This window comes from Rhinolophus ferrumequinum, chromosome 9, assembly GCF_004115265.2.
Source record: "Rhinolophus ferrumequinum isolate MPI-CBG mRhiFer1 chromosome 9, mRhiFer1_v1.p, whole genome shotgun sequence".
Taxonomy (NCBI): domain Eukaryota; kingdom Metazoa; phylum Chordata; class Mammalia; order Chiroptera; family Rhinolophidae; genus Rhinolophus; species Rhinolophus ferrumequinum.
In genome coordinates, this window is record NC_046292.1 from 45179128 (window position 1) to 45193774 (window position 14647).

The 14647-nt window shown below is 34.3% G+C and overlaps 1 protein-coding gene across 4 annotated transcripts in view; it reads left to right on the forward strand.

Moving 5' to 3' along the window:
• PATJ (PATJ crumbs cell polarity complex component) overlaps nucleotides 1-14647 on the forward strand; it is a 296757-nt gene that overhangs the window by 65484 nt on the left and 216626 nt on the right. The gene's annotated exons all lie outside the window — the stretch shown is intronic.

Genomic DNA, 14647 nt, shown 5'->3' on the forward strand with positions numbered 1-14647 from the left:
TGTATTTATATGTACTCCAGATATAACTAAAGTTATTGATGCATTTAAGAGAAGGATGTGAAAGATCACAATAAGACATCTATATGTCTTACCCATTTGTAGTATTTTTAGAACTTCTGATTATCATGGGGAATTAAAACTGTTGGCAAGAAATCGCTTCATTTTTAAGATGCATATTTTAATACATTTGTGCTGCCTAAACACATTGCGGTTTGATAAAGCAAAATGTACTCTATCAAAGCACATAAAATGCCAAGTAATATAAAAATCAATTCTTTTATTTTTAATATAATAAGGCATTCGGGAATAGATTAAAAGAAGAATACTTTGAGCATTATGTAAGACATTAAGTTCAATATTTTGGCAGTGTGATTTAAGATGACTGAAATAGATTATATCTGTTTCATTTTTGTTGGCATATTTCTGTGCCAGACAATCCTCTCCGTTATTAGAACTTCTCTTTGGAATATTATTGAATTATGAGTTGTTGATTCCAAATAGTGCATATTTTGGGAAACATTTTTATGAAGATATCAATATTGTAAGATTCTGGAACTTTATATATTGGTTATTATTAGAGCTTATAAAACAAATGGCAGGTACTGTTTCATTTTTTATTCCCCAATGTAGTTCTATTACCTAGCACATGATAGGTGATTAACAAATATTTGCAGAATGATTGGGTAAAGTTTAGGTTAGCCAAAATTAACTGAGACTAAATGAACACATTCAGTGGGATTTTTTGTAACCATTTTGATAATTGGGATTTACTCTGGAAAACACCTCTCAGGTGTGGTTTAGATATTCAATTGCATTTCCATTATCATTGGAATCTATTAATAGGTGTATTCGCATTCTTATATAATAAATATATCATAACAGTTGCTCTGATCCTTTTAAATGACATTATCTGCAAGTTTTATATTTTGAATTTGCAGATGTTAAAGCAGAGAAGTGCATCAGAAATTTAAAAAAACAAGCCTCAGTAAAAGATGGAAAGAAAACTTGATAGTCCTTAAAAGTTTAATCCCTAGTTGACAGAAACGTTTCTTTATGAGTTCTGAGCTGTACACAAGAATACACACACACACTGACACACACACACACACACACACACACACACACAATATTCTAAATATGGAATTTCTTTTCTTCACTGCGTTCCTATAGATATGCATTGTAACATACCGTTGGTTTTTAGTTTATTTTTATTTATAAAATTTGAGGTCCCCCCCATCTCATCTTCCTCACAATCATCAGTATGCATACAGCACTGACATTTATTTCTGCACAAATTATATAGAGTAATTTTGCTGCAAAGGAAGTATTAGGTATTCTTTTTGTTTTTGTGCTTCTCAGAGAACTGATAGAAAAATACTTGATTTTCTAAAAGCTGCTTTGATTTACAGTAAAGGGCTCAGCTTACTCACTTCTGTAGGTAGACTTTGGAAGAAATCTTAAATTGAATGTTTTCTTAAGTCAATCTTAGGTACACTTCTATAAACAGCACGTTTTCTGTATACAACTACAGAACTGTTACCCACTATAACATTTAGCTGACATACAGTTTAAAATTTGGTTTTAGGCAAGTTAATTAATTGGTTATACCATCCCTTGTAATTAGCTAATAAATTCTAAAGTTCAAAAATATTTTTTGCAAGGCCAGGGGAAGGTTTAGCAAAAATCATGAAAGGCCATGTTCCTGGTTATTATTGTAGTTGATGCGTCCTGTATGAATTTATTAGGTAGCTGAATAGGACCAATGCAGATTCACCTCCTCACCCTTATCCCCACCCCCAGACTTAGCATATTTAGAATAAGAGGTAAGGTAGAAACATCTTGACCCACAGGGAGAAAGTGTTAGTAGAGTGGGAGAGCTTCTAGGTTTTAAAGGACCTGCATCAGCAGTACTGAAGAGACTGAAAATTTCCTTTGGAATATTAATTTCCGTTAACCACTTTTCTCACTAATGGGTTTTTCTCAAGAATAATAAGAAATTCCTCAAGAGCCTGACAAAATTATATACAACATCTATTTCATGGGTGCTTATGCAATTTCTTCATCTATAAAGTGGGGGTAATAATGCCTAGCTCAAAGGATTGATGTGGGTTAAGTAAATTAATGTGTAAAGAAATGGAACTATTACATTTTTATGGAAATGTGAGTATTATTAATAGTTATCCAATTTAGAAAATAAAGACAAAAAGTTTTGGTATTTTCCTAAGATGGGGCCATACTACAATATGTATGAACTCTATCAATTTTCAACTATCTAATTAGATTAGGCAAATTAATGTTAGATGCATTTGTTTAGTTAAGTCTAAATTTAATTGTAAAATTACATTCTAAAACGAAGCCAACTCATGACGAGCCATATGTGAATTATTCAGTTGTAGAATATTGGCCAGAAATTTGCTTTCTACATAAATTGAGCCAAACCTTAGGAAAAGATGAGTGAGCAGATAAAGGATCTTGAGTTGGCCATGGATATATGGAGTCCAAGAAAAAGTGGTAAAAAGAGTTTTAAAATTTTAAGACATAAAATTCAGCTATTGTTCTTTAACTATTCTCATTGGCTCTTAATCCTTTTGAATGTAATTTACTCTCATCTCTAGCAGAGGAATATCTAAAGAATCTGAGTTACTGAAAATTAGCTGTCTCGACAGGTGGTTTAGTGATTAACTATTGATGGAAGTTGTGTAGCTGAACAGAGAAAAGAAGCATGTCTTTAGACATGAAATAAAGGAGCTGAATCTGATATACAGGTCTGTAGCCCAGTCATATGGCCAAAGAGCAAAGTGTGGAAATTCATTTTAATGAAAGGCATTTTAAGGAGATTGGGGCAAAAGAAAAGGAGAAAACAAAGAAGACATAGTATACATGATTCAGGTTGTAAAACTCCTCATTAAATTTTAGGGTAAAGTGATAGTAACTTTGTTGGCTGTATTTGAATGAAGGTACAATATTTGTTGGTCTCAAATATGTCTGGGTACTACTCTAGGTAGTGGCTAGTTAAAATCCTGCCCTGTATGTCACCGTATGAGAGGAGTCATTATTCACTATAGCATCATGCCTTCGAGGATTGTGTCATGGAAAGCAGCAATGTGAATAATTTGTCAAGAGCTTACATGTTGTTGCTTAACTATGTACTCTGTTCCTAAACAACATTAAACTCTCAGAAATTTGATTATAAGTTTTTATAGTATAGTTTCTTGAGAGTTTTTAGGTGTGGCTTACATGTTGTGCCCTAGTTATCTTTGTCTTAATTCCCCAGTATTTATGTCTTTATTCCTTAGAATACTACTAATGCTCAGACTAATATTAATCTTAATATTTATACAAATAAAATTAATGGAAACATTTATTGGGTGTTTACTATTTGCTAGGCACTGTTCTAATTGCTTTATGTATTCCCTGCAATAACCATATGAAGTTCATACTATTATCCTCATTTTAGAAGTGAGGAACCCGAAGCATAGCAAGGTTAGGTAGCTAGTCCAAGTCCACACAGCTAGTAGATTGCAGAATTAGAATTTGAACTCAAACAGTTGGCTCCCAGAATCTGTGCTTTTAACCATCATGCTCTACTGCTCCTTTCCTTATGAGTGGTGCTCCCATGTACATTTTATTACTGGGGATCCCTGTAATAAATATATCTTCCTATTTTTCCAGCTTGCAGAAAAACTTCATATCTTAAAGACAAGCTGCTAGATAGTATTCTCAATTTTAATGCTTATATGAAAGTTCAGTAAGTACTAAAATTTAATTTAATGTGTTCGTATGCATTTTGTAAGAGCTAGCATTTATTACTTCAAAATAATACTATTTACAAATTTAAGAATCCTAGGTTAGTGCAAGTAATTAGTTGTGGGTTAATCCTCAGTAATGAAGCAATTATTAGGTAGTCTGAGAATCTGTAATTTTTAATTTCTACCAAAAAGCTTGAAATAAGTTTAGAACTATGGATTTTACCTGCGGTTGACCTTATAAATTAAACATGGCAAGTGGATATTTTCTGGGTTTTGATTTATGTTGAACTTTGAATAACCCCTCATGATGATAAATCACTAGAAATATTTGTCATTAGCCAAATTTGGAACATTAGCCATGATATTGCCATTCTTGATACTTTTGAATTTCAGTGATTTAGAAGGTAAAATTTATTAACCAATAGTCCTCCACCCTCCCACATCCCATTGCTTTCTGATATGGACACACTCAACTTTTGTCAAAGTAGATATTTTTCAAAGACTGAGTTTACCTCCCATACAGAGAGAGATAAAAATAGAAAGCACAGCCACTGAGAGGTGATTCATACGTAAATACTGTTAGAAATGCTTGAAAAAGTTGTTTGAAAGACCACAGGCAAATGATGATTCATTAAAAAGAATAGTGAAAATATTCCTCCCTGTAAAACTTAACAGTGATTAATTTTTTTAATAGAAGAAATGGGTTAAAGAACCCATTTCTTTAATAGTATAGTATAAATATATTGCAAATAGTATAAATATATTGTATAAATAATATAAATATATTGCAATATGGCTGTGTCTTGGATATGGTATGTGTGAGATAAACTTAGTGTGCAGTTTTTGCCTGACTACTAACTCTATTAGATGGAATTCTCTTTAAAGAAGACTTTTGAAATCTGTAGGAAGGGATATAAATTTCATGTACATAACTTTAAAATGAGGTTTTTCTTATATGTACAACAGAGAAACTTTCTGAGCGTTTTAGAAATGTTTTAAAAATAAATATTACATACATATGGCATAAAAAGTCAAAGGCACATAAAGGTATACCATGCCAAGTAATTCTATCTTTGACCATAATCTCTTACTTCTCCCAGATAAAAGTGTTTTTCCCGTCTCTCCTCGCAGGATATTTTATATTAATACATACATGGTTAGATAAGTAATAGTTTTTTAATAGTTTTTATTTTTTTTAAACATAAAGGGACTATGTCATAAACATTTTAAGCACATTGCTTTTTTTCTCAATTATCTGTTATTTCATTTTGGTAGTTAGAGAGCTACCTAGTTATTTTTCAATGACTGCATAGTATATTATTGTTGCTGTACAATTTATTTAACCAATCTCCTATACCTAGTTGGTGGGTATTTCAAATGAAGCTATAGTGGCTGTCCTTGTCATACTTTTGTAAAAAGATGGGAATACATCTTGTGATAATTTAAATTTTGGTGTATTTTTACCAAATTGCTTGAACATAACTGTGAAACTCACGTGTATTTAGACCACTTAAAATTGATGCCTCCTTCTGTAGTGATATCTCCTTATGTAGAGTCATTTCTTTATTCAGGTAATTCTCCTGGAAAATAAAGTGTAAGCAGGTGCGTAATTCATAAATTTGCTGTTGGTTTTCCATGACATGGACAGATTAAGTGACAGCAACACATAACCCTCAATTTTGTTTCAACTTTATATTGGCAATAATTAATTTATTGGCCTTTGTAGCTAACAGGGCATAAACTATTTATATTCAGGCTTTGATATTAGTGCCCAGAAGTCTAGTCCTATTTTTTCCACCAGTTTTAATCTTGTGTATCAGAAAATTCAGTTTAAAAATGGAAGAAATTAAGGATTTTAATTGTTGCCAACAGAGTTGAATGCTGGGTGAATTTGGGTGAATGCTACTATCAGTACATAGTGTTCAGTGACTTACAGAAGCCCGATCTTTATGCTGATTAGTTTATAGAATCCGGGGATATAGAATATGATAGTTATTGACATAATTTTAACCTATAGTAAGTAGTACAGTTGAGCCTTGAACAATACAGAGGTTAGATACATCAACCCCTGCACAATCAAAAATCCACATATAACTTTTGACTCCCCCAAAACTTAACTAATAGCCTACTGTTGACCGGAAGCTGTACTGATAATATAAACGGTTGATTAACACGTATTTTGTATGTTATATTTATGATGTACTGTACTGTTACAATAAAGTAAGCTAGAGAAAAGACAATGTTATCAACAAAAATCATAAGGAAGAGAAACTACATTTACAGTATTAATTGAAAAGTAACCATGTATAAGTGGACCTGTGCAGTTCACACCCATGTTGTTCAAGGGCCACTGTAAACATATTACCTGTTTCCCAGAAAAGAAGACAATCAGCTGGACAATCAGCTCTAATGCGTCTTTTGGAACAAAAATTAACATAAGACCCAGTATTATATTATATTTTGTTATATTATACTATACTTATTGTATTATATTATATTATATTATATCCAGTATTATATTATATTATATTATATTATATTATATTATATTATATTATATTATATTATATTATATTATATTATATTACATTACATTACATTATATTATATAAGACCTGGTCTCATATTATAGTAAAATAAGACTGGGTCTTATATTAATTTTTGCTCCAAAAGACGCATTAGAGCTGATTGTCTGGCTAGGTCTTATTTTCGGAGAAACACGGTAGTAATATTAAAAAGTCAGATCCAAACCTATACTATGTCCAGAATCTAAGATACAGAGAGCAGTAATATATTGCAACTTATTACATTGTTCCACTTTAACGCTCAAAGGATCTCATAACCTGGCCACGAGTATTTGCTTTGTTTTTCTCTTTTGTTATTACTTTTCTTTTCTTTTTTTTTTTTTTTTAAGGAGCTCTTTGGGTCCAATTCACCCATGTAGCATTAAGATATTAGTACTAAGCAAAATACAGTCAATCTACTACTACTGGTAGTATTCGTGGTCTTGCAAATGTTTCATACAGCTTACTGTTAAACAAATCACACAGCTGCTTTTAAAGGTCACTTATGCTTAACAGAACTTAGGGGAACTGATAAAGGCTATTCTTTGCCCATCCCTGATTCCTATCCACATTTATTTTTATTAACATCAAAGTACTGTAAGCTGCCATGCCAACTGGACTGAAGATTTCTTTTTCACAGAGGATTTGCTTCCTTTCCCTTTATGGGAAAGTTCTGTATCCTTTAAATCATTTTAAGCTGCTTCATTTAAAAAATAATTCTTAATAGTGTGTTCATGGAGTGGATTGATTGTGGCTACTGGGGAAATGCTCTCATGGCTTAAAGACTGCTTTTCAAGCCTGCGAAGTGGGTGAATGAAGGGAGCCCACTCCTGGTGTGTGGAGTTTGTAGTGTGCTCAGGATGATGACTGACTTCCAAAAACTTCACTGCAGCAAGACTAAAGGCATCAGGACACCAGAAGCCACTTAATAAGAGATCAAAGAGGCTGTGTGTATATCAGCTTGAAATCCAGATAGTACAGATCAAAAGCTTGCCTTAGCGAGGCAGCTGCAGGGGGATGAAGTTAGCAGGAGGCCTCAAAGATCTTAAGTCAGGCCTGATGTTGAACTTTGCGGGAATTTCATGGCTCCTCAGGAATACGAATTTGGCAAAAAAAATCCCATTGTGTCTAATGGGGAGAGAGGGAGAATAGAGAGAGAGAGAAGGCAGCAAATGCTTGTCAGCTGGATGGTGCTTTCTCATAGGGTAACTTTCCTTTTAATGTTTCTTAAGGACGGTTTCTGCTTTATACTAGAAGGCATTGCTAAGAAAGAGGTGATCCTGAAAAATATGTCTGCTGTTTTTACCTTTAGAACAACATTAAAAAAAAAAAAAAGAGTTGGTCTAAAGGTGAAACTCACTCTCCAGAGGTGTTTCATCACCAGTCTTCCCCTACCTCTAGGTGTAGGTGTGTTTTGGAAGTTCTTACTTGATTCTGATGTCAGATTCTGATGTTTTTACTAGCAGAAAACCCTGCTAGTAGTTGGAAGTCATAGCCCTTCCTAGACTATGGCAGAAAGAGTGACTCAAATCCACAATTAGGTATTGAGAGTCTGTTTTCCCATAGTGTGGTGATTTGTACTGCTCTACCCTGTTTGTGGGTATCATTTGGAGCCAGGCAGTGATTCAGGCTCCCCACAGTGAGGACCAGGAAGTGGTGCTGCCTCCTGGTACCTAAGGCCTAATTTGATAATGATTCCTGAAAGGGGATTGACTCCCTGATCCTTACACACCATTTTCTAGGGCTCAAGTCCCTCCTTTCAGCTGTCCCCTCTGTATTTGACTTTAATTAGATATTGCATTCACCAATATGCCACTGTGAACATATATGATTAAGAGCACTAACTTACAAGTCAGAAAGGACTGGGATTTGCGTTCTGGCTGTGACATCCTACTAGGACTTTGAACAAGCTTGTCAGTTCTTCTTATTCTCCATGTACTAAAATAATAAGCTCTAACATAGAAATCGTATTTGCCTGTAAAGTTGTGAAAATGAAATAAAAGATCTATGTAAATACCCATACTTTTGTCCGCCTAAAATAACTTGTGACTGTTTACCGAAAAATGATGGTGATGAAGATTTTTAAAGATAAAATCTGAGCACAGACTTACTATACCTGCTATTAATTGCTATACCTGTTGTTAACTTTCTTCTTAAAAAAATTAATTCTTTACTTCATATGAACTAGTATGAAGGATATAAAGATGAAAAGATATTTTCCCTTTAAAGATCTTATATTTAACAGATGTTTAGTGAGCACCACTGTTCCCATCACTGAGGATATAGCAGTGAACAAAATAGATAGTAGACTCCGTGTCCTCATGGGGTTTAAATTCACTTGAGAGTAGAGAGATATTGGACAAATAAACATTTGTTAAAGTGGGTGAATGAAGGGAGCCCACTCCTGGTGTGTGGAGAATAAGTGAAACAGAATTGGGGACAACTCTAGAGAATACGTTACAATTTTATCAATGGTGACAGGAAGACTAAGAGACCCTGTGATGATTGTTTCTTAGGCTCAAGAGAAGCCTCACAGGGAACTGAGGCACGTTTTGTAGACAAACTGGTAGTAGACATTCTAGGCCCTGGAATTGATAACTTGGTCCTGATTTCATGGCTTTATTTTCTTTAGTAAACTGAACTGTTTAATATCTATTTAAACTTCCAAATTTTATTCCTTCTAATGAAAAATCCTTTGAGAAATTTTGTGTTCTAACATTTTATTTGGAAAACATGACTACCATTTCACATGGTAATAATAGCCAGTCATGATGTATTGCTTACTCTGCAGCAGGCATCGTTGCAAGTGTGTGGGAGTGTGTGTGTGTGTGTGTGTGTGTGTGCATGCATATGTGTGTTTGCGTGCTGATTTAATCATCTATACAACCCCATGAGGTAGGTCCTGTAATCATCCTCATTTTATGGATGAGGAAACTGATGACAAGAGGTTAAGGAATTTGCTCAGAATCACCCAATTAGTTAATAGTGGAGCTGGGTTCCTAAGTCTGTGGTCTAGTAGTGTGAAAGTACAGTTTTTACACATGAAACAACATTGATTCTTCATAATTATGGCTCAAGTGAAAGATGGTAAACAATTTCAATTGTGTTTCCAGAGAGACGTACTTATTACAGTTTCAAAAGATTTGCTTCAGAGTATTCCTGAATCCTTATGGTCCTTTGTCTTTACTCCTCCCACCTGGACAAAGCTGTTTAGAGACTGATGGCCACCAGAGAGTAGAAACTGTTTTCACCACCAGAGAGTAGAAACTGTTTGTTTTACCTAGATTTCCCAGCAGGACTCCTGGGCCTTTTTCCTGTGCAATTTCAAAGTTGGCAAAGTTTTATTTTACATGTTGTATGCTACGTTTCACAGAGTGTTGGTTGCACTTTCAAGGATTAAAAAAATAAATTGCAGGATCTTTTCTAAAGAATGAAGGGCATTCTGGGTCCTTAATGTGGCGGCACTGGTTATCAGAGAGCCTCCCATCCTAGAGGTGGCTCCCATGTTTCAGAGTCAGCTTTCAGGAAGAGTGAGGACTGAGGACGCCATTGCTGTTCTGAGCGTCTCTTCAGGTGCAGAGGTCAGCATATCTGGAGTATAGGGTTAACCCTTGTTTTCCTGTCTTAAATATGTAAGTGTAACATCATGAATGGTTTAGCAATTGATAGCACTGCTGATCTAAACCACACATGCTCAGTTGAATTCAAAAGGCCGTAAATGAGATGGTAAATGTTAACTCCTCAAACGCATTTATCCTACTTTATTTTCCATCATCATCTTCATAGTAATGATAATACTATGTGACAGCCCTTATGAAGTGATTACCATAGGCTTACTAAACTCTTTGTATGCCTTATCTCATTGAAGGCTTTTAACAACTGTATGAAATCTGTACTTTTATTTCTACTTACAAATAAGAAACCTGAGTCTCAGATTAAACAACTTGAGCAATACCACTCAGCTAATATTTGTAAGTGTTTAGGTTGAGAGTGACTTGTTTAGAAAATTTGAATAAATTCCTAAACTAATATTAAAAAGCCTTAAAAAGTTTTATGTGTCAGTACTTTCTCTGCATCATAATAACTTTCAACTAATGTAGTTGTTGTTTCTTTCTAGAAGGTATTGGGGGTATTTCTTATTTATAAATTTATTTTCTACTTAAAAGTTTTTTGGTAAAATACACCTAACATAAAATTTACCATTGCAGCCATTTTTAAGTGTACAGTTTGGTACTGTTAAGTATATTCACCTTTCAACGAATGTAATTTTAATAGAGGGTGTCAGTTTGTACTTGAGTACTACTGTTTGCCTGGTGGAACCCCAGCCGTTTCATCCAGATGATGGTTTGGTTTGGTTTGTTTTCCTTAAAAATCAACAAAAGTCCTGGGCCAGGAGTCAGTGGTGAACATGTAAACAATTACACCACAACACAAATTTTTCAAGAGATGAAACATCCAAGGAACATATTTAATATCTAAGGAAAATATCTAATAGGAGAGTAGAAGGCGACAAGAGAAAGCAATAATCTTCAAGAAGTGAGTTCCATGAGACTTTGCGTGAATCATTTTGATTATTATTGTGCTTCATTATTAGTAAAATAGGCTTTTAAAATACCAAGCTCTACAGAATAAAATTATGTGCAAGTTTATGTTTTTTGGGGTTTTTTCCCCCCTTTTTAGCATATATTTTTGTGTTTTAGCAACATTCCCTGTCCACTTCTCTTGCATTGCTCTTTTAATTGCCTGACGTACTGTGCTTACTCTCCTGCTCAGGGACTATTTAATTCTATGTGTGATGAGTGGAAAAATCTATTCTTAGTGCCTAATAGTATTTAGGACGTAATAAGACACAAAGAGCCAGGAACCATATCAGTTTAATCTATCTTGAGTGCACTGAATGTATTTTGTGGGTACTTACTTTGAACATGATGGTGTTGTGGTAATTGGTATGATTAGTGTAATACTTGGCTATATTATAAAATAGTTAAAAATGGGGCTAGATTCTGATAACATAGCTTGCTTATTATTCATTAGAATCAGTGTTATTGCTTTGCATTCACTATGAATACATTTATTTCTCTTTCCTAAAAGTAAACGCTTAGCTTGTTGGTCAAATCAGAAAAAGCTGTTTTAGTATAAATAATTCATTACATCCCACTATCTTAAACCAGAACTATTCTAGTGATTTTAATTCACTAATAGTCCCTGACATGTCTTTTGCAACTATGTAAAAATGGCAAAAGAAGAAAAAACGTTGTTTTAAGATGTATTTTATAGAAAAGGGCACATGCCATATATATTTTGTTGTCTCTTTTGTTTTAATTGTAGAATATCCAAGAAATTAGATCTTGTGTAGTCAGTGGCTTTTTTATGAGTTCTTAAAAGATACCACTAACTAAAATTATACTGTATTTGTGACCATAGCGTACATCTTCATTGCTGCTGCTGTGTTTTCAATTAACTTCCATCATTCTCTAGTTTTTATAGTGGTTTTGTGAATGTTTTGGTAAAAATTAATGACAAATTTGACTCAAGATGTTCTGTCAAATTTAGTTATAGGATTTTGGAATTGGTGGAATGGATTGTAACTGTCATGTATCCAACTGTCTCATTTTACAATTGAGGAAACTGACTCAGCTATGAAGAACTTGTGAGACTACACAGCCAGGCTGGCACCAAGCTGGGACTCAAAACTTGTCCTTTGACTTCTTATCCACACCCATCCTACTACTGGAGGAATGGATATCTGTCTTCTTTGTTTCTCTCTCTCTCTCTCTCTCTCTCTGTCTCTCTCTCTCTCTCTCTGTCTCTCTCTCTCTCTCTCTCTCTCTCTCATGTATATTTTCCCTTAAAAATTTTTTTTTTTGGATTCCTGTTTCCTGACGGACTTTGCTAACAATGGAAATTTTAATTCATGCCAGCTGTGCATCAGAGTGTCGGAAGATCACTGTTTTTTCCTTAAGATGTTCTCTGTATAGGAACCTTTCCTTTGCCTTTCTTTGTACCTAGTTCCTTCTTCTGTCTCCTTCCAGGATGAAATAGTCAGCTGTCTCCCTTTTAAACTTAGTGGTTTCTTTCTTTATTTTCTGTTTTAGTAACTTCCTTGAGATCTTATTTTGGAAATTTACTTAGCTGTTAATTTAGATTTTAACTTAATACTTTTTAGTTAAAATAATAATAATGGCCACATTTAAGAGTATACTCTTTAAGAATCGAATATTTGGCCACTTTCTGCTTTCATATTTTTCTCTTAGTTGATCTTTATTGAGTTGGGACAATTCTCTTATCAAATATTACATAGTTAGCTACCTCATATTATCCAGAAATTAATATATGTAGTTTCTTTAAAATTATCTTTGAAACGTAGTACTTCCTCACACTTACATGAATAAACATTTGTGGAATGACGCTCGCTGGTCTAATTATATAATAATGTGCACCAACGTTGAATTCACTGGTTAGGAGATCTCTTCATTTGTAGAGCACTTACTATTTCATAGTTGTTTGAAGTTGTTTTTCTAGTCATTTCTTGGAATCATTTCATCTTAGTGAAGGAATTCTGTAATATAGGAGAGCAAATATTTCGAGCTGCACAACAGCACAGAATTTTAATGACATAGAATTAAGACTGTATGAATTAACTGTATTTCCTCTCATGAGTTTACTGTAGGCCAAGTTTATATTTGAATATACTCAATTGACAATCAGTATCAAAATTATCAAAGGGAAAGTAATTTATACACATATTTTTATCTGAAATAAACTATGGCCTATTTCTTTGCCATCCTGCTATGGTCTCTAAATTCCTATTACATTACTTAATGTTTTTAAAAATTTGGGTGTTGGCTATGGAACAGATTTTAAAAGAAGAAGAACCCAAAGTTATTCTTTATTTTGAATCCTTATAGTTAAGAAATTGTTAGACTTTGATTTTTGTTTTTCTTCACTGGAGTAATACAGTAAATCCTACAAATGTTGAATGTCAGAACAGTCCTTCATGTATGCTTCAGGTACCTCTTATTTTCAAAAATGCCTCACTGATAATGCATTCGCCAATTTATTACATGTGACCACTTTTCTTCTTGTTCATTTCTCTGTTTCCTCTTTATTTAACATTCTCTGCTTCGTGCTTTTAAAGGTAGAGCTCTCTGCATCTTCCAGTTGATATTTGTCTCTGACAGAGCCCACATTTCAGCAGAACCACCTCTCCACCCCAGGTGATACCCCTGCAGTTGCCTTTAGTTAATGGGAATTCTGATCTCTTTGATCTGTGAGAATGTACACAAATATTCATATAATGCATTTTATAGACATTTCAGAAACTTTGAATCCCATCCATTTAAGCATGACAGTTACATATTTGTGTCTGTTCATGTAAAGGTGTTCTTAGCTCACCAAGTGAATGCATTCTTGGGAAAGTAAATGTAAATGAAAATTTAGCACACAGAGGCACGTTTCACCCGTGCATGCAGGCTCGCCGCACATTCTGTGCTCTCTAACTTTTCATCAGTTAGATACTGAAATAGAAACCTCTAGTGCCCAAGTGTGATATTTAAGGAGCTCAGTTTTATACACTTTGGCAAGATAGTCAGTATACCTTCTAACAACTTGCCGTCTTTCAACATGCATTCACTTAGCAAATACTTGCCTTAAGATAGAGAAGCTGCATCACTTAGTGGCTAAGAGCATAGAACCTGGAACTTAACCGACTGGTTTAAATCCTGGTTCTGCCACTTATCAACTGTGTGCTTTGGTTATTTAATTTTCCTCTGTCTTAATTTTCTCATCTGGAAAGTTGGGATAATAACGGTACCTACCTCAGGTTGATGTGAGGATTAAATGTGTTCAAGTAAGTACGAGTCTTAGACATGCGCAGTATGGCAAGAGCTGACCAAGTGTTACCAGTTGATGTTGATATTGTTGTTGTTATTCATATATGATGATATGCCTTTGGTGCACTTATAATCCAGTGAGGAAAGAGAAACTAAATAGATGCAGTCATTTGATATTTCAACTACTATTCAGTGCCTTCATGTGGCAGGCACTGTAATAGGCCCTGGAAACAAAGTAGCAAATGAGCAAACATATTCTTGCTCACATGAAGCTTGTTTTCAGCAGGGAGGATGGTTAAAATCATTTTAGTAAGATGTCAAACGTGTTATAATAGGGAAAATGCAAGGCGCTGTGAATACATCTCGTCAGAGCACCTGGCTTATTCTAGGAGGTCAGGGACAGTAAGGAAAATACATTATGACAAATGCTATAGATGGAAGGTCTTTTTGAGGTTTAAAGATACCACAGAGTAGGAGCTGCTTGCATCGTCTTCGGGGAGTC